Here is an 18,952-nt window from a genome sequence, read left to right as displayed (position 1 = left end):
GATTTCGTACTACACTCGTCGCCGTACGCAAGCGGATGCCCCCCCCCCCCCAAACAGAGAAAGAAGAAAAATAAATAATTCTTTACGCTTGTGTCCAGTCAAGAGCATCCATCTGATTCAGAGGCTAGCGGAGTTCCGCCAGCACATTCACGAAAAGCTAAGAAGGCGAGCAATCGCCGAGAATGAGAGCAGTGGTCGTAATTTGTAACATTAGAAGAACTTTTGACTGGGCGAGTTGGTGCATGGCAATGTTTTAGGAAGGGTTGCCCCTAAGAAAGAACAAACGCAGGAAAAAACGAGCTAGACGAAAAGAGCGCATTATGTAACTATCGATTTAATTTTTCGTTCTGATGATTCGATGCGCCGCGAGTACCCGGTCCGGCAATAACGGCGGCAGTGCTTTAACAGAGCCAACGAAGAAGTTCGAAATGAATGAAAGTTATAAATGAATCGTCGTACAATATAGTTCCACGGTTGTGTGCAGCAGACTGCCACGACCGCGTTTAGACGCCGCAGCAAGTATCGCATTAACTTCATGGAGAAAGCCACGGGATTCTTTTATCAGTACATGTAATTAAAATCGCTCTATATGATCGTCGTTTCTCGCCTTCATCGCATGCTAATATGCAGTTTGTTGAAGCTTTAGCGCAACGACAATTATCTGAGCGTCTTGCTATGCTCCACAGTACAGTTCGTTCACCTTCTGCTATAGCTGCAGCAATTTCTTTCTTTGATGCTTTCCGCACAAGACACCGCAATTACGCATTACAAATTGCACCGTTAAAAGCACGTCTTGGTTGTTTTAAGTATTCGTACTTCCCTCCTAGTAGACAAGTACGTATTAAGTTAGCGTTGAGATGCAAAATCTGATAGACAAAATGAAGAGCGCAGCCTCGGCAGGACCTAACAGAATTCAACAGGAGCCGATCAAATATTTCTGAAGCGAAATAAGTGTCGTTCTAGCTTATATTGTTAATTTGTCAATATTCTCAGGAATTTTTCCAAGTGCGCTAATAACCACTCGCATAACACCGATCCATAAAGGTGGTGCGAAAGATCAAGTCTCAAATTACAGACAAATATCGGTCTTAAATATATTTTCAAAGCTTCTCGAAAGCATCGTGGTTGACAGGCTGTGGTCTTTCTTGACTAAATACAACATAATCTCAAAGTACCAATATGATTTCCAGAAGAATAAGTCAGCAGAGCGAGCCCTTCTAGACATCAAGGATAAAATAATTGAGAACATCGAAAAACAGAAGGTTACACTTGGCCTTTTTTTAGATTTGCGGAAGGCGTTCGACTCGATCGATCATAAAATATTATTACATAAACTAGAAATGTACTGAATACGCGGCGTCGCTGATGTTTTGATAAGAAGTTATCTAACGAATCAAAACCAATTTGTTCAGATAAATTGTATTACCGCTGACATTTTGCTTATAAAACAGGGTGTACCCCAGGGCTTGAAACTGGGCCCACTATTGTTCTTAATTTATGTAAATGATATTGTATAAATACGCGAGTCACCTGACTTGGCAAAGAATGCCGATGATACTAAAGTGTTTTTTACATCCAATTACACTTCTGAACTTTCTATCAGCGTTAATGCGTATCTAAATCGCTTATCAGTTTAGTTGAGTGCAAATAGTCTTGAATTAAGTACTGTAAAAACAACATACATTTTATTCAGGGCTCGTAACAAAAACATACCCAATGAGATTAACATTAATTACAATGGTACGGCAATTAACCATGTCCCAGAACAAAAATTCTTAGGCGTATGATTTGATGAACATTTATCTTGGAGTTCGCATATAAAGATGCTATGCAACGACCTTTCTAAATATGTCGGTATCATTAACAGGATAACACAGCTGATTCCGCTTTGGCTCAAACAACAGTTATACAGTACTGTCCTTTACTCTAAACTCTGTTTCGGGGTCCTGGTTTGGGGAACAACTTCAAAAAGAAACTACAACAAGTTAATTCTTTTACCGAAACGAATCCTTCGTATATACTACAATTACCATGGCCGTTTTGTAGACCTCGAAACAGCTCCACTACTCCCTTCTATGAGCAGATAGAATATATCATAAGAAACTTCTGATCACCATACATAAACAAAAGTTATTCACCAAGATAAACAACGATGAAATATCTCGTTATTCACTGCGCCGGAATGCCAGACACTTACAGAAAACAACAACGAATTATGGTAAACAAACATTCATATATCAATCGATAGAAACAGTAACCAAGGTAGGAGAACTGTTAAATTTAAGCGCTTCAGAAGGCTCCTACAAAAGACACCTTAATGCATTATTAGTCGCCGATGACACTTGCTTTCACTAATTTTTGACATTTTCATTTTATTGCATCTGTATGTAGGCATGTATGACCTAACAAAGAGTGCATATCGATAACATTTTTGATAATGTATACGGGGCTTCCTGATTCCATTGAACAAATATTGTAATCATTTTTGTTACTGAAATTCTTCTCTCTTGTGCGAAATGTATGTACGTTATATGGCTATTCATTTGTACTGATTCTAACCGCTGTTGTAACTGTGGGAACCTCTGTCAGGCCTTCGTGCCTTTAGTCCCTGTCTCCACTCGTTCGGACGAGAAATAAAGTACATATGATGATGATGATGATGAAGCTAGATGGTTTGCTTAGAGACCTAACAGTGGCGTTGTTTGCTCGAGAAATTTTTGAATTTATCGAGTGTTATTGGCTCAAGCCATATGTTGGCGATTATCTACGTTTTTGTTGTACAACGAAGTATTTCTCGTACTTAAGTTGTTTTTGTTGTCTTTCTTCTTCTGTTTACCCATTCTTGCTATGTCTCGTTTCTGAGACAGCAGTATATGTAAAAAAAAAAAGGAGAAGAAAAAAGAAAACCGTAGCAACATATTGTGCACACAAGAGTGCTGGAGGCTGCGGGAACCGGCAGCGATGGCACAGTGTGGTATAAGAGGTGTCAGCGGTGGAATTTTTGGTTAGCAGCGGTTTGCGCCGCCAAATATGGGCTGAATTGGCGAAAATGATAAGCGAATGTAACTAAACAAGTCTCGTTGTATACAATAAAAGGTAAATTTTGCTTCGTTGAAACGAGGTTTTGAATGCACCCGTTTTTATGATAATTCGTTACAGATATGGGCTTGTTATGACTTGTTTCATAATAAAAAGGTATGACTGTATTTATCGTATGAAATTTCACTTGCCCGCTGGGTATTTCCTCACATGCATATTGAATATAAGTTTGAACGTCCATCTGTAAAACTCCGAATTATTTTCCTTTATTTTCTCGCAAAGACAATTGTGTGTTGGAACGAATCAGAAAATGCACAGTAGGCTACGAGGGACGCCGTAGTGAAGAACAAGAATTTTGACCACCTCTGGTTCTTAAGCGGGCACTCGAGGCACCGGTACACGAACGATTCCACCCCTATCAGAACGCGGCCGCTACGGCCAGGATTCGAACCCGTAACCTCGTACTCAAGAGCACGGTACCATATAACCACTTGGCCACCGCAGTGGTTCAGTGATGTCCATAAAGGAGTAGAACAACTCAGTTAAGGTGTTGCTGAAAACATAGACCGGACCTCATTTATCGACTCACTTCAACAAGTAGCTCATAGAGAAACAAATTCAACAAGAGGGGACACTCTTCAAAAACTGGCAACAGGAAACACGTCACGCCTAGTTTCAACACCATCCGTTAGTTGACGCGAGCATCAGAAAAAAAGAATGTGAAATAAACTTCCAGACAACGTTTTATTTTTTTTATTCCTTCCCACTAAAAGTGAAAAAATTTTGCGCGTAAATGAACTTATACTTTGCAACTTTTTGTTGCGTTGCCTAGCAACAAGCTAGCGGCACGCCAGACGCGCGTGCATACGTCATGCGCCAGACAAGCCGCAGGAGTGAGCGAGGCCGGCTGCGCATGTGAAGCTCGCGTGCTCGGCGACCCGTCTCTTTTGGATGTAACCCGTTTTTTTGGGCTCCCGGCGTTCTCTTGTGTTCCGTCTGCATTTCGACACGGCACCGCTGCACTACTGGATTACAGCAAGGTGAGGAATTTTGTTTGACAGTCTGCGACGCACTTCAAGCACATTTAGGCTTACTGCACAAAACTGAACCTATATAGTGACGCAGTTATCGAAAAACAGCTCCGCAGTCCAAGCCTAGTTAATGTGAGTTAATTACTCGTACTGGGAGATGTTTTCGACGCTTTCTATGAGCCCAAGCATAATTATAACCTATTTTGGTAGTTTTTGGGCACGCTCGCCGCACCTGGCTTTCTGACGAAAAGTACCTTGGCCGTGTGACGCAGTTTCGCGTGTACTGAATCTTACCGGGACAAGTTTTGGCGCTTTCTGTGACCCAAGACATTATTGTAACTAATTTCACTACTTTTTGGGATACTTTTCAAGCATAGTGACCGCGCGCGGCGTAGTGGCGCAGTAAGCGAAAAGTAGCTCGGCTGTGTGCCGCAGTTAGTTTCGCGTGTACTGAATCTTACTGGTAGAAGTTCGTGACGCATTCTCTGACCCGAAAAAATTGTAATTTATTTGGTAACTTTTTGCGATATCTTGAGGCTTGCTCGCCGCCCCTGGGGTTGTGAAGCTGTTAGCAAAAAAGCAAGCCGGCCATAGTTAGTTTTGCATGTACTGAATTTTAGTGGGACAGGTTTGTGACGCATTTTATAGCCCTGCAACAACATATACCTTATTTCGGTACTCACGCTTCCCGAAAATGCGACGAGCGATTGCCGAGAGTGATAACACGGGAGTGTTGCATGCGCCGGCAGGACGCGTAAAAGATAACACGGAGGAGCTCAAGAACTTGACATACATGTATTCTGAGCGACTGAAAACAGGCTTTGCACCCACGAGTCTGACTTGAGTGCGATTAGAAGGCATTCTGCGAGCGTGTAACATGGTCTGGCTGAGCCTGTGTTGTAGCCACCTTTCTGTACTTGGCGTACCATTGTATCGACTGAGGCCAAGTTGTTTTGAAAACGCGCAGTCACCCGTGTATTTGTGCTCTTAAAGTGCAGGAAATAATGCCCGGGAAGGGAGGGATGCTTAAAAATCGGATGTTCACATTTTATGGCATTGTTTAGGAGAAGTCTTGGTGCGAAATGTACGTAAAAGTGAATTTATCTGTAATGCCGCTCATTCACCACTTACGCACGTTTCGCCTCTACACGCAATACTCCTGTTTGGTCAATATACCGAAATGATACATGCTTGTAATTTACTTTCTTTCAGCTGATGGCATCCGGTGGAGCATCGTACGGCAACGACTGCTGCTTACCTGGTGCCACAACTTTGGATGAATGCAGAAGAAGCCCGGAACGAGCATTTATATAGAGCAAAATAAACATTTCATCATTTCAGAAGACGTCTTTCGTTTTCTTTATGAAATTGCACCGGACAGATTCGGCACAGTCTTGTAAAGGTCAATCGCAATCATTTCTACTTAATAATGAAACGGTTCCACGCCAAGGCCACGCGAGGGTCAGCAGAAGCGAAAAAAAAAAAAAAAAGGAAATGAATGCCGCACCGAGCAGCGGAGCCGGCGCGGCGTGTACCAACTGGTGTTCAAAACGCGCGCGCCAAAACCGAAACCGGAAGGAGTCAATAACATCCGCTTGGTGTGCTACAGTCAATTCGGCCGCTGGGCTCTATGGGAGTGCCCGCTCTTGTTAAAATTTCTTTCTCTATGAGTAGCCGTAAGAATTAAGCCGGGCTTCTTATAACCTTATCGCGTGAAGCAGCACAAAAACAAGTAGAGTGAACGGACAAGACAGCCACTTATTTGGTGTCGTGTGATGTGCGCTACTTCGCGCTTGAAGATGACTGGTAATCAAAACGCCCATTTGTCGACATTGCCGGCGGCTAGTCATGCTGTATAGAAAGCTTTTTGTTTTCTTTCCAGTGCGTTCTCATGAAATTCTGGGTTGCTTGTACGCGCGTGTGTGCGATGTCATAAAATACATACCGGTCGCAGGTGGGTCTTCACGCGGTGTCTTATATCAGGTTGGTGCGGTCGTCACGAACTTACTCTTTATCAGATAAAACCGTGGCGGGGTTCGAGGGCGTGGCTATCGAGTGTGAGCCCAGGTGACGTAGCGTGAATCGCTGCACCGTGCCGGTTCGATGTAACGGAAGACTACAAGCATGTTGCGCCGGTTGACGTAGGTATGGCGAGGCAGTTGGACCGGCCACTTTGCAGATACTTAGCGGAAGGCTGCAGTCTGACTTTGCAGGCGCTGTCATCATGTTCAGCGACGGAAAGACATCTTTCTGTATGTGCCCAGCCAGATTCCCCGTACGTTGACATTTTTTTACAAGTTTTCCACTTTGCTTGAAAAAGACCAGAAGGGTCAGGACTTAAGGCGATAGCATGCACCTGACTGAGGCCCTGAACCCTGTACAATCTGCGCTCCAATGAAGCAATCAGGACAGCGTAAGCATAGGGAGAAAAAGAAAGAAAAGGAAGTTGGGGTGGGAGAGGCTTGAATAAGGAATTGAGGCAAGCTTGAGAAAAAAAATTATACACTGCAAGCTAAGAAAAACAAGCACACGATGTGCAACCATAGAAAGAGCATGGGCAACACAGTTTGGGCGAATAAAAAAAAAACGTAATTTACCATATTTGTAGTAGTGCTCTTTGAGTTCTCAACGTCACGATTTGCAATAGTACGCATTCGGGAACAAACATAGGAATCAGGAACAAAAAAAAACAGTTATTTACAATGTCTTACATACAAAAACGCTACAGCATTCATTGGGCTCCAACTGGCATGAACAAGCATTTGGAACTCACTTCGTAAAAACACGCAGGATTCCGCACAAGACACCGGAGTCACGCATTAGACATTGCACCGTTGAAAGCACGTCTTGATTGTTTTAAGTATTCCTTTTTCACTCATAGCATACAAGTATGAGTTAAGTTGGGTGGTTTGTTTAGACACTTAACAGAGGCGTACAAGCATGACGTGCAACAGGGACACGCTAGTCAGTGGGCCCGGCAGTGAATTAGCAGTGTCTGAACATCCTAATATGTTGTCAGCACAATTTAAGTGACATAAAAACATAGAGGAGTGCTTGTGCAAACGTACTTAATGGAAAAACGCGGGTTCCACTTGAATGCCGCAATGACATCTCGTTTTCTCTCAAAAGCGGACCCGTAGTTTGTGCTTTTTTTAGTGTTTGAGGTATTGTTATAGTTTAGTCGTAACGCCCGCACATCGCAAACAATCAAATTCATATAATTTGTGTTTAGTAAAAATAATCTTTCACTGTTTGTGGAAAATGTTTTTCCTTTTTATTCTCGAAATAAAAGAGGCGCTTTAGGTTAGTAAACAGGCACACACTTTAGGCGAGTGCCTGTTCTGTTTCGGTGAGACATCATCCTCGCCTGCCGAGTTTTCGTCGAACTTTGGGCTATGACCCTTTTATGATGCTGCAATGCGCAAGACCAACGAGCAAGAATTCACCAGGGCATAACAGTTAAAGCTCAATCCGTCGCTGATAAGTCGCGCCGGTGTGAGCGCAGCTTGCTTATTTATTTGTTTATTTATTCAATATTTATTTATTTATTTATTTATTTATTTATTTATTTATTTAGTCCTCAAGGTACACGAATACATTACAGAGTGGAGGTGCGATAGAATATGCACATGAAAAACAACACGGGCAAATAATCATATCACGGTAACGTTGGATTATATTAATTTACTTGTAGAAGCACACAGTACGCAAACCGCTTCAATATACACTAAGAAGTGCAAGAACGACGTTGCGCAATAGTTACAGACAAGCTTATCAAGAATGAGTAAGTGGCGAAATTTCTTGAAAAGAATGAGGATCATGGTTAGAAACCGCGGAAGCTGGTTCCAACCTTTTTCGGTAAAAATGAGAGTGAGTTTGCGAACGTGTTCCGTACGGCTTTGCCGACCATCTAAGGATAATTAAGACGCGCCCATACGAACGGCGCCGGACGGATCGATATGTGAGGCAGATGCGGAACGTGGTGTCCTTACTGCGAGTGTATTGAGATATAAGGCACGTGGAGAGCGTCGACACCTTCCAGGCGCGCTGGCATTCATGGAATGGAAATTTTACCTTTTCGCATCTTACGACAACGTAAAACTGTTCCTGCCGTCCATGGCGTCATTGAACACAACAACCCCTTTAATATATCATTTTCTTCCTCTTCATCCCGCCTATCTAGACGCGCCATGTTACGCAGTGTGAGTTGTCCGCCGACTAACAATGCTTATGGATTGCGACGAGTGCAATTTAATGGAGTGAAAGTCGAAAGAGATACCACACCACGTCAAAGAAACAAAAGAATTTTCAGGTGCACCTAAAAAAAAAAATACCTGCCCCAGGACAATGGCTAAACTGCGCGCACATTTTAGTTCTTGATTACTTTTTAATTTAATTTCAGTGTATGTAGCACCATGTTGTAGGTTATGTTGATTGCATTATCATGCATCTTCTTGCTGTTAAGTATTACCTATACTGATTCACAGTTCATGTTATGCCTTTCGCGCTTATTTTTTCTGAGTAGAAATGGATTTATCATTCATTCTTTGCTTTGTAATATGTATTGCTTGTACTTGCATATGTTTAGTGTAGACCCCCTACTAGCATGGTTTTAAGCAGTTTTGCATATTTTTATTATTGTAATGAAAAAGTGTAATAAAAGAAAAGGAAGGAAGAAATAGAAAGGCGAATGGAAGGTAGCAGTCAAGATAAGCAAGACACGTTTAGAGTATAGGGGGGGAGAACAAGCAGGGGAGAGATTGATAGAACCGCACTCGTTACAGGCGTAGGTAACGATAAAATATAGGGATGGAGGTTTTAAGGAAGAGATAAAACATCAATAACAAATGGGGAAAATGCTAGACTGCTATGTGTGTATGCTACACTGATTAGCTCAAGCAGGCTTGTGGCTGCCTTGTTTCAAAGGGGATGCCAATATAAATCATCATGATCAACAACATCATCATTATAATACTGATCGAATGGAAGTAGATGGTCTGTTAAGTTGGAACGTAGGCGTACGCCATGCATGTCAAGCTGCCAGAAGCAGCCACACAGGCCAACGCTGAATACGATGGTCCGACCAAAATGAAAGGCAAGTAATTTTTTTTCTGTTTTGAGCGTGGGGTGCGGAGGGGTTGTCCTACTAATTAATGCTGAAGTTTAGGGTTTAGGAATCTGAAATGAGTGCACTCTACCGGGCGCCTGGATCGAGTATAAGAAGTGTGGCTTAACACGGATTCGATCCTGGCCGCGACTGCGGCCACGTTTTCAGTGAGGGCGGAATCCAAAAACGCTCGCGTACCATGTATTTGGTGGACGCTAAAGAGCCCCATGTAGCGAAAATTTATCCGGAATCCACCCTAGGTTGTGCTTCACAATCAGACCGTGTTGCCAATGCGTCCTGTCGACCTTTTATTACAGAGCCGACTTCCGGGGACCGCAAAGACACGCTGATCGATGTCAGTGCCACCAACTGGACTTCGATGGCGACCCGTAAGAACACAGCGGCGTCCCTTCAGGTCGCTACGAAGGTGTTTGGAATCGCCGCGGCTCGAGGACGCCTAACGAGCACTGATCCTCAAGCTCGAGGTCGCAAAGCCACCGGCGTGGAGGATTCGCCTAATGGAAACTGGACTACAAGCACGATGGACAGTTCGCACTCGCGCTCGGCGGCACAACTTGTTCGGTTCCGATAAAGTTTACGCCTTGCTTATTTAAAACCCGGAAGCCGCTTTCTGGAAAGGCGCACTTAAACCGACTAATTCAAGACTTTACGGCGTCTGCTGCAATTGTGTGGATAACGGCAACGTGGATTTACGGAAAAAAAGTGTACACTCTTGTCGCATCTCGTTTAACGGGCGAATTAAAAAGAAATAGCAGCTTCGCCTTAAAGGCGAAGCATCGATTGCGATAGTAAATTAGCACACAGCTATACGAAGTAAGGATAGCAGTTTTATCGGCCGTATAAACTTTGAAACGTTCGCGTACTAACTGAATTAACAAGCACGGTGTAAGCGCGCACAAGCAAATATGAACACATGACACTCGATGAGCGTGGACACTCCCGGTCAAGAGCGTGCAAGCAAGCGCGCCAGCAGCAGCGAGCGAAGTGACTGGCCTTCGTGCGGTCTATCGCGTCAACGCAAGAGCGGCGAGAACCCAGCGCGCACAAAGGTATGGGCCGTCTGCAGAACCGGTTCAAGATGAACGCGCGCGACTACGCGCGGCCCTGCAAAGTACGCACATAGAATAAAGAACCAACTTTAGAGAAGGGAAACTGTACCTTCCGCAGTGGTTCAAAAATAAGCAGCGGCAGCGCATGGAACTTAGGTGAACGCTGGCGCTGCTCAACCCGGAAGCGGAAGTGTGTTTTTTTTTAAACAAAATTCAATATGGCCGCTTTTTTGCCGGTAGCGTACTCTGGTACGCACCGTGCTTGCCCTGCCGGCTATCCGGCGTGCCTAAATGCCTTGGCTGCCGCGTAGCTGGTGCGTTCTAATTGCCAGGAGACCTAAGCGCCTCTACTGACGCCCATGCAAACAAGCCACAAGTGAGTGAACGGAACGTGCGACTTTATTGGCAGAACACAAACAGTGTACATTCTCGTGCAATAGCAGAAATAAAATATACATATCGAGATACGCTGGAATCATTGACGTGAGCTCGTAAACGGCTCACCGTCGTCGTCGCACATGGCGGTCTGGTAACGAGCGACAGCCAGCGGCGCAAGCAGATTGGACAGAGTGTCCCACCTGTTTGCAGCGGCAGTCGCCGTTAAAGATGAGCAACTTGCATTGCGATGCTATCGCGTGATGCAGGCATCTGCTGCCGCACCCAACACAGCGACATGGACTACCCGGCATTTTAGCGTTGACTCCTTTCAAGCTCAACGTTCCTTTTCTTTCGGGGGCCGCTAATGTGTGGCTCACACTTGGTGTCCCACATTGTCTCAATATGGACAAGTCGCTTTCGTGGGCATCACCTTCATCAGCCACTTTTGCGGGCCTTTCCACACATGTGGCCATCAACTTCATACACTTCGAACCATGTAAGCACATATGCTGGTCTCCGTTTTGAGCAAATCATGGCCGAGGTAGGCTACAAGCACAATTTGCCCATGGCTGCAGTAGGAAAGAACCAATGGGGAGCACCAGTTACGGTGTATGTATACTGGGAGTCTATGTCGCTGTGAGGACTGCAGGAGCAAATGCTTACCTCGAGAGACTGCTTACCAATGCAACTGACGAGGCCCCCACATCCGAGAAACGTAACACGGTTACCACAACCAAGTGGGGCAGCAAAACCAGATGTTGTTGTTGTTGTTGTAGCCTGTGGTGCGTGTGGCTCCTACCCACGATGGGGGATTGGCCAAGAAATGGGTGGATTATTCGAAATTATTATGGAGCATAAATTTCCTAATAGCTATTGAAATAGCATAGAATAGCGCAGAATTACCTGTTAAATAAGATCAGGCAGGTCATATTGAATGAGTAATAATTAATTTAAAAGTAAAAACAAAAAGAAAGGAATTTAGCAGGGCATTCGTTTAGATTCTGTAAGGAATGTTCGGAAAACCAGATTCTGCCATCAATCACTTCAGCGTAGCTTGCGCAAAGACCCAGGCTATCGAGGAAGAAGAGCAATCATCAACGAGGTATTCCGTGCATTCTGTGCGTTCGGTGGCCTTCCTGACCGTTCGAATCGCAACAGTGAGCTTTCGGGGTTTTGGCTAAGTGTCGGGCGGATTTAGTCCAGCTTTGCAGATACCAAGCAGGGTTTTAAGATAAATTTGCATCGTCTGAAATGGAGATAGTGCCACAAATGTCTAAAAATTCTCCAGGGGACGGCACGGGGCGATCTCCGCCCTGGTCGGCTTCGCTACCACCTGATCAAATGCCTCTTGAAGCTTTCTTTCGTAGTGGGGTGAGCAGCATTCCTGTGGCGCTGGTGCCTCTGCATGGAGGAGCCATCCGGCTCAACAACCCGAAGGCAGTGCAGGCGGAACTTCTGGCGGCAACACATCACTACTTGCACATCACTGATGTGCGACAGTTTGGCAGAGGTGGGATTGTTTGCCGTTCGCCAGACCAGGCGTGTGTGTACAACTTACTTAGGTGCTCATCATTTGGATCGATCCAAGTGAGCGCCTTCATTCCCCCGCATCTTGCCTGCACTAAGGGAATAATTCGTGGTGTAGGCTCCTCTTTAAGTCCGACAGAGACCCTAGAAAAGCTCTCCGCGGCTGGAGTAATTGCTGTTTACCGGTGCAACGGTAGACAATACACGTGGCCCTACTGAGTCAGTAATTGCCACGTTTGCAGGTACGTCTTGCCCTAATGAGATAAAAGCCTGGCCTCTAATATTCAGAGTGGACCCGCTTGCCTCGCGTACATTACAATGTCGAAATTGTTGGCGCTATGGTCACAGCATGGGTGGCTGCAAATCCAGCCTTCGTTGTTGCGTCTGCGCCGGGAGCCATTCCGCTAGTAATTGCTCGGCCGAGTCGGACTCTCGCTGCCTCTGCGGTGGAGCCCACAAAGCTGATTGCTCAAACTGCCCTGCTAGAACTCAAGAAGTCCAAATAATTGAGGTTATGGACAAAAGGCGCTGCTCACGCCAAGAGGCAATTGCGGCGGCAAAAGAAAGAGGCCATGGTTATGCGAGTGTGACAGCACGAACCCAAGCGGTCGTTGCTGGAAGCCTGTCAGATGTAATCGCACAAGCTATTGAAAAGTATATGGCTAAAATTATGGAGCGCATAGTAGAAAGCGTCACGCAATGCTTCAATAGACTGGTATCCTCAAAGTTAGAAAAATTATTACCGAGTGTTACTGCCCTGCCGTCATGCTCTGACATGAATGCTTGTTTAACCCACTCTCAGGAAAATGGGGCAATTGCGTCCTCAACCCATATAGAGCAAGTCAGGTCTGTCCCAGGTTCCTCAACCAAGGCAACTAATAGCCCAGACAACCCTGATTATCAGGATACCTCAAACATGGAAATTGACGTGAGGGCACATAAAAGGAGGTGTTCTCCCCTTGAGGCTACCACTTCACACTCGATTAGTAAATCCAAGAAAATCCTCCCTGAAGTCAACCCGAAAGGTAATATATTGGAGGAGGCTGTGGCCTCTGCGGTGCTCTCATCACTGTAAGATAGATGAGGGTATTGCAGTGGAACTGCAGATAAGTATTCGCTGCTTCTACAGATTTAAACGTTCTATCTTCTCAAATTTCTCCAGATGTAATTTTACTGCAAGAAACCTGGTTATCCCCCGAAAAACAATTTTCTCTGCGCGATTTTAGGTCCTTTCTCCTAGATCGCCCATTTAGATGTGGGGGACTGTTAATTATGGTCTCAATCAAGTTTTGCCACAGGGCAAATATATCATTCCAGCTGATGTCTCCAGAATGTGAAATTCTAGCAGTAGAAATTACTCTCCCTGGCAGTAGGCCTTTCTCGTTAGTCAATATATACTTTCCCTCGGGTGTGCAGGATACACACCCACTAGACTCGGTTATGGCAAAATGCGGTAAAGATATAATTTTGGCAGGTGACTTCAACTCTCATCATGTATCATGAGGATCCAGGACAGACCTGTGCGGAAAGCGTCCATGGGACTGGGCAATCACAAATAACTTTTCGCGTCAAAATTCGGGATCAGTTACATTTCTTCGCGGACAGTTTAAATCTGTGCTGGATCTTACATTTTCAGGTCCAGGCATTCCCACATCCGCGTGGGAAACGGTGAATGTCGGGACGACCAGCGATCATTTTCCTGTTGTGTTTGAAGTGGTAGGTCCGCAGTCCACCGTGGAGGCTCGAATCCACTCTTTTGTGAATTACCGTACATTTAAAGATTGCTTGCGGACCGCTTTCAGATCAATGGAAAATTCTCCATTGAAAGCTGAGGATATTTGCTCAATCATTGATACTTCGCGCAAAAGATCAGAGTTCCAGTTAAAGGCATGCAAAAACACTGCTTCTACAAATTGGTGGAATGACGATTGCTCGCGGGACTACAAGTGACGCAAGGCTGCATGGAAACAACTCATGCATAATCAATCTCCGAAAAACTGGAGAAACTATAAATTCATTGCTGGAACATTTAAAAGAACGGTGTGTAAGGCAAAATACGATTACAATGTCCGACATTTCGAATTCCTTTCGAAAGCAAATAATAAGCATGCATTATTTCGCTTTTTAAGATCCCAAAAAATGATTCCACGCCCCTTGAACTGAGAGTCGGTAGTTTTAACCACAAGTGAAAAAGCTGATTCTCTAAATGTAATCGCGCAGGGGCTAGAGACCCGCTTCGCTACCTCTCTTCCCTTCTCTCCTCACGCGCAGAGCACTTCAGAAGATTTCGAAGAGTTTTCCATGGCAGAATTGTCCCAAGCCGTTTCCTGTTTTGTTTCCTGTTGGAAGAAACTGGTACATAAGAAGCCGATCAATGAGTTAGCGGTAAGAGGGAAAATAGAGGAATTCCAGATCAAGCTACAGAACAGGTATTCAGCTTTAACTCAGGAAGAGGACCTTAGTGTTGAAGCAATCAACGACAATTTTGTGGGCATCATTAAGGAGTGTGCAATGGAAGTCGGTGGTAACTCCGTTAGGCAGGATACCAGCAAACTATCCCAGGAGACGAAAGATCTGATCAAGAAACGCCAATGTATGAAAGCATCTAACCCTACAGCTAGAATAGAACTGGCAGAACTTTCGAAGTTAATCAACAAGCGTAAGACAGCTGACATAAGGAAGTATAATATGGATAGAATTGAACATGCTCTCAGGAACGGAGGAAGCCTAAAAACAGTGAAGAAGAAACTAGGAATTGGCAAGAATCAGATGTATGCGTTAAGAGACAAAGCAGGCAATATCATTTCTAAAATGGATGAGATAGTTCAAGTGGCTGAGGATTTCTATAGAGATTTATACAGTACCAGTGGCACCCACGACGATAATGGAAGAGAAAATAGTCTAGAGGAATTCGAAATCCCGAAGGTAACGGCGGAAGAAGTAAAGAAAGCCTTAGGAGATATGCAAAGGGGGAAGGCAGCTGTGGAGGATCAGGTAACAGCGGATTTGTTGAAGGATGGTGGACAGATTGTTCTAGAGAAACTGGCCACCCTGTATACGCAATGCCTCATGACCTCGAGCGTACCGGAATCTTGGAAGAACGCTAACATAATCCTAATCTATAAGAAAGGGGACGCCAAAGACTTGAAAAATTATAGACCGATCAGCTTACTGTCTGTTGCCTACAAAGTATTTACTAAGGTAATTGCAAATAGAATCAGGAATACCTTACACTTCTGTCAACCAAAGGACCAGGCAGGATTCCGTAAAGGCTACTCAACAATAGACCATATTCACACTATCAATCAAGTGATAAAGAAATGTGCAGAATATAAGTAACCGTTATATATAGCTTTCATTGATTACGAAAAAGCGTTTGATTCAGTCGAAACCTCAGCAGTCATGGAGGCATTACGGAATCAGGGTGTAGATGAGCCATATGTAAAAATACTGGAAGATATCTATAGCGGCTCCACAGCCACCGTAGTCCTCCATAAAGCAAGTAACAAAATCCCAATAAAGAAAGGCGTCAGGCAGGGAGATACGATATCTCCTATGCTATTCACAGCGTGTTTACAGGAGGTATTCAGAGACCTGGATTGGGAAGAATTGGGGATAAAAGTTAATGGAGAATACCTTAGTAACTTGCGATTCGCTGATGATATTGCCTTGCTTAGTAACTCAGGGGACCAATTGCAATGCATGCTCACTGACCTGGAGAGGCAAAGCAGAAGAGTGGGTCTAAAAATTAATATGCAGAAAACTAAAGTAATGCTTAACAGTCTCGGGAGAGAACAGCAATTTACAATAGGCAGCGAGGCACTGGAAGTCGCAAGGGAATACATCTACTTAGGGCAGGTAGTGACGGCCGATCCGGATCATGAGACGGAAATAATCAGAAGAATAAGAATGGGCTGGAGTGCGTTTGGCAGGCATTCCCAAATCATGAACAGCAGGTTGCCGTTATCCCTCAAGAGAAAAGTATATAATAGCTGTGCCTTACCAGTACTCACCTACGGGGCAGAAACCTGGAGGCTTACGGAAAAGGTTCTACTCAAATTGAGGACGACACAACGAGCTATGGAAAGAAGAATGATAGGTGTAACGTTAAGGGATAAGAAAAGAGCAGATTGGGTGAGGGAACAAACGCGAGTTAAGGACATCTTAGTTGAAATCAAGAAAAAGAAATGGGCATGGGCAGGACATGTAATGAGGAGGGAAGATAACCGATGGTCAATAAGGGTTACGTACTGGATCCCAAGGGAAGGGAAGCGTAGCAGGGGGCGGCAGAAGGTTAGGTGGGCGGATGAGATTAAGAAGTTTGCAGAGACGGCATGGCCACAATTAGTACATGACCGGGGTTGTTGGAGAAGTATGGGAGAGGCCTTTGCCCTGCAGTGGGCGTAACCAGGCTGATGATGATGATGATGATGATGATGATGATGATGATGATGATGATGATGATGATGTTTCCTGTTTACCAGCTGCAGCCCCAGGTCCCGATGGAGTCACTACCAAGATGATTAAACTTCTCTTTGAAGTCGCTCCTAACGGCTTGTTAGATACCATAAATTACTCAGTACAATATCCATGGTTCCCTCCTGTCTGGAGAATTGCGAAGGTGATTCCTCTGCTGAAAGATCAAACCAAAGGGTATGTCCTAGACAATATTCGGCCTATTTCTCTAACATCAAATTTCGTAAAATTAATAGAAGGATTATTAAACGCACGTATGGTTCAGTTTGTGACCACAAGAGAATTATTGAGCCCCTGCCAAATTGGATTTAGACCAGGGATGTTCATTTGGTGCACACATATCGACCTAGAAAGCCGAATTCAGTCGGCTCGTTACCAAAAACAATATGCTGCCCTAGTTACATTAGACATTTCTAAAGCATACGATAGTGTGGAATACCCTTTATTAATAAAGAGGATGTAGGATATTGGATTGCCAGACTACTTCGTGACGTGGACTGCAGAGTTCTTGCAGGGCAGGGAGTTTTACTGCGCACAAAGTGGAATTTCATCGGGAAAATTCAGACAAACACGTGGGGTTCCTCAAGGCGCAGTTTTGTCCCCGCTGTTGTTTAACATTCTACTCAGCTCCATTCTTCATCAACAAAATGTAAGCACGTACGTTTACGCTGATGATATAGCGTTTTTTGCATCAGCAAGTGATATTCAGTCACTGTACGAATGCTTACAGGAACACTTATGCGAGCTAGAGGCATGGCTGGACAGTATTCGCTTGTCCCTTAATGTAAATAAGAGTGCCGTTCTTGTCTTTGCCCTACAAGACCCAGTTACTATATCCCTTTCATACCGTCATTCCACTATCCCACAAGTGGAAGAGGTCAAGTACCTTGGAATTATGAATGATGGAAATCTTGATTGGCGTCAGCATATTGAACATATAACTTCAAAAGCTTCTCGTGCAATGGGGATATTACGAAGGATAAGTAATTATCGATGGGGCATGCGCAGAGACGCACTCATAATGATTTACCGCATGTATATTCGACATATACTAGAGTTCGGCTGTGTGTTATTCTCCGGCGCCGCGGCTTAGAAGCTACGCCCAGTAGTTTTGCTTGAACGGGAAGCGCTTTGCTTATGTCTGGGGCTACCAAAGTTTGTAGCCAACGCTGTGCTCTACAAGGAAGCACGATTACCTTCCCTTGAAATGAGATTTAAAATACTTACCGTTCAAACATTTATAAGGCTCTATGAATCCCCACTAAGAACATCCCAGTCAATCTTCATCAAACAACGAGTCCAATTTTTTGGAGTCAGATGGCCACGGTTTCACACGCCTCAAGTCATTGTATCGCAATCGTTATTGAATCCGTTAGACGTAAATATAAATGATATAATCACAGAAAACAGCATCTCAAATTCACTAGTTATTACTTATGATGACCTATACCCAAATAATGCAAAGCAGCTTCCCTCGCATATTCTTAACGGTTTACTCCAGGATCACTTGAATCAACTCCACACTAACGTAATTATAGCAACGGATGCTTCGCAGAGTGAAGAAAAGGCAGGAGTTGGACTTTATTCATCATCATTGGACTGGTCTTTTTCTATTCGGCTTCCCGACTTGACTCCAATATACCTAGCGGAATTCATAGCTGTTGTCCTAGCTTTAGGAAAGCTACAATCTTCCAGGACAACGGCGGTAGTAATCACAGATTATTTGTCGCTGTGCACCTCACTTACTGCTCCCGGCGAGTCACACATATTGAAAACTTTGTACTTACTGGCTCCAAGTCATTTGACAAGTTTACGATTAATATGGGTACCTGGACACAAAGGCATATTTATGAATGAGGTGGCAGACAGCTTGGCCAAGGCTTCTATCAGCGGCCCAGTGCTTCCCCTTCTTCCAACGATGGGTTTTCTCATGTCCGCCAGGTTCAGAAGATACATCCTTTTAACATCACAATCAAACCTTAAATCATCCTTGGAACTACACCACTTACAATTGCCTTGGAGTAGGAAGTTTTGCAAAACAAGACAAACGGAAGTTACATTAACGAGACTACGTTGTCGAGTCCCATCTCTAAATTTTTACATGCACCGATCTGGTTTGACAATATCCCCATTGTGCCATTTTTGCAATGCATTAGAGACGATTGAGCACTACTTACTGGAATGCCGGCGTTTCTCCTCCATGAGGAAAATGACATTAGAAATTACAGTGCGACAGCTTGGCCTGCCATTGAACACTCCGGTACTACTGTCTTTCGGAGCGTCTGTGCTTGTGCACTCCACACAGGAATGTGTGCTTCGCCTTA

This window comes from Dermacentor variabilis, chromosome 2 (genome assembly GCF_050947875.1).
Source record: "Dermacentor variabilis isolate Ectoservices chromosome 2, ASM5094787v1, whole genome shotgun sequence".
NCBI lineage: Eukaryota > Metazoa > Arthropoda > Arachnida > Ixodida > Ixodidae > Dermacentor > Dermacentor variabilis.
Note: the sequence above shows the minus strand (reverse complement) of the source record.